Genomic DNA, 2500 nt, shown 5'->3' with positions numbered 1-2500 from the left:
CTGCTGTACACTGTAATGTGGATGGCAGCAGGACGTACATGCCGCCCCCCCCCCACCCCTCCCCACGTCCCCACCTTGCCCCCTGCCTTCGCAAGCTGGTTGGTGACAAGTTTGCATGTTCAATGCCCTTCGCATGCGACGTACGCAGGCTACGTTGTGGTGCGGCCTGTGTCAACTGTCCGCTGATGTCGTACGCGTGAACCACAATCTGTACTGCACATTCGTCCTTATGTACTGAATGATACATCGTGGCACATGTGTGACCGTACAACGACTGCGCCCAAAAACGGCGGACCATACAGTGCAAATATTGTGCACGCAGCTACGTGTCGTCTCCCTATGAGAGCTGGATTGCAGTGTGGTACGCCATAGAGACGTGTGGGAGGAACGGACGCCGTGGATGGCGATCAGCATGAGCTGTCTGTTGATGTATTCGGACCTAGTCGTCTCTCCTCACACACCGTGATGGCATGGTGCACCGCGTTCCATATCTGCGACATGCTACAGAGGCCGGTTCACAGTCGTTCGAGCAATGGACATCGCATACGTACGGGGGCCACCTTCCACGTATTGTCTAGGCGTGCACATTTTGTTGCGTGTATGTGGGCAGACGTAGTGTGGCGTGACACCTGACACAGGCATGCAATAGTCGTTGAAGTTGCAAATGGCGATGGACGCCTGCGTTTTCTGGTGAAGTTACGCAAATGAACAAATGGTAACCCGTTGTGGTGCGGTTGTTCTCGCTAGGGGTGAATCGGTGATGGCGACGATAGGTTGAGGTACTAACCGGTTGTTCCAGCGATACCCACCATGCCGACGAAACTGAACGGCATCTGGGTGTGAAGCGATACGCGGCGGTGGCTGGGTGGGACCGTCCCCGGCCGGTGAGGGGGCGCCTCCCGGCGTGCTGGCCGCGCGGTGCGTGGGCGCACGCGCTACAGCCGGCTGGTGGGGGCGGCCAGTGGCAGGCGCGCCGGCCGACGGACGCGGCAGGCGTCGCAGCTGCGCGCCGGCGCACCCTGCGCGCGGCGCCGTGCGGCCAAAGTAGGTCCTCGCGGGCCCGGTGCGAAGCGCGGTGGACATCTTCAGTGTGCTGGTCCGATTGAGGACTGTGTGCGTTGAGGATGCGCCGCCGCCCGGCGCTCGGCGCCGCGACGCCGTCTGCTGCTCGGTCGCCCCAGCGGTTCTCGCTGGTGGTTTGTATCGCAGCTGTGCGGATGTGTTGGCGCGTGCGCTGTGCTGGGAGAGTTCGCTTCGGCACCCAAGTGGGGCTTTTGTCCTTCTGTGGCGCTGGCGTTGGAGCTGCCGGTCACCGTAGGTGGCGCGTGTTGTCTCCCGCCGGCAATGCCACGACAGCACGCTCCCGGGCCTCTGTCGGCAGCGGCAAGCTCAGTTGGGAGCACGGGTGGTCGCACCGAAAGCGTCTACTCGCCTAACTCCGGGCGATTGCGCCTCTCTCGAACCCGACCAAGTACTTGGGACGGCGCTGCGCGCCGCCGGGACCTGAGAGGGTTTCGAGGTGTATTGTGCAGGGGAGCTCAGCCTCCTCCTGTTTGCAGAATGATTGAGCGGACGCTTGCGTGTTCGCGCGGGCCCCCGGGACACACTCCCGGGCGGCCGGCTGCTCAGCTCTAGTTGACGCAGCTCCCTGGTTGATCCTGCCAGTAGTCATATGCTTGTCTCAAAGATTAAGCCATGCATGTCTCAGTACAAGCCGCATTAAGGTGAAACCGCGAATGGCTCATTAAATCAGTTATGGTTCCTTAGATCGTACCCACGTTACTTGGATAACTGTGGTAATTCTAGAGCTAATACATGCAAACAGAGTCCCGACCAGAGATGGAAGGGACGCTTTTATTAGATCAAAACCAATCGGTCGGCTCGTCCGGTCCGTTTGCCTTGGTGACTCTGAATAACTTTGGGCTGATCGCACGGTCCTCGTACCGGCGACGCATCTTTCAAATGTCTGCCTTATCAACTGTCGATGGTAGGTTCTGCGCCTACCATGGTTGTAACGGGTAACGGGGAATCAGGGTTCGATTCCGGAGAGGGAGCCTGAGAAACGGCTACCACATCCAAGGAAGGCAGCAGGCGCGCAAATTACCCACTCCCGGCACGGGGAGGTAGTGACGAAAAATAACGATACGGGACTCATCCGAGGCCCCGTAATCGGAATGAGTACACTTTAAATCCTTTAACGAGTATCTATTGGAGGGCAAGTCTGGTGCCAGCAGCCGCGGTAATTCCAGCTCCAATAGCGTATATTAAAGTTGTTGCGGTTAAAAAGCTCGTAGTTGGATTTGTGTCCCACGCTGTTGGTTCACCGCCCGTCGGTGTTTAACTGGCATGTATCGTGGGACGTCCTGCCGGTGGGGCGAGCCGAAGGCGTGCGACCGCCCCGTGCGTGCTCGTGCGTCCCGAGGCGGACCCCGTTGAAATCCTACCAGGGTGCTCTTTATTGAGTGTCTCGGTGGGCCGGCACGTTTACTTTGAACAAATT

General features: G+C 58.9%; 1 non-coding gene across 1 annotated transcript in view; it reads left to right on the top strand.

The window, feature by feature from the left end:
• Positions 1-1645: 1645 nt before the first annotated feature.
• Positions 1646-2500, top strand: part of LOC124774163 — a 1909-nt gene continuing 1054 nt past the window's right edge. The window contains exon 1 of the ribosomal RNA XR_007015156.1: positions 1646-2500. This exon is cut by the window's right edge and continues 1054 nt beyond it. This is a non-coding gene — a ribosomal RNA (small subunit ribosomal RNA).

This window comes from Schistocerca piceifrons, unplaced genomic scaffold (genome assembly GCF_021461385.2).
Source record: "Schistocerca piceifrons isolate TAMUIC-IGC-003096 unplaced genomic scaffold, iqSchPice1.1 HiC_scaffold_961, whole genome shotgun sequence".
Lineage (NCBI taxonomy): Eukaryota > Metazoa > Arthropoda > Insecta > Orthoptera > Acrididae > Schistocerca > Schistocerca piceifrons.
This window is presented reverse-complemented; position numbering and strand designations above follow the sequence as displayed.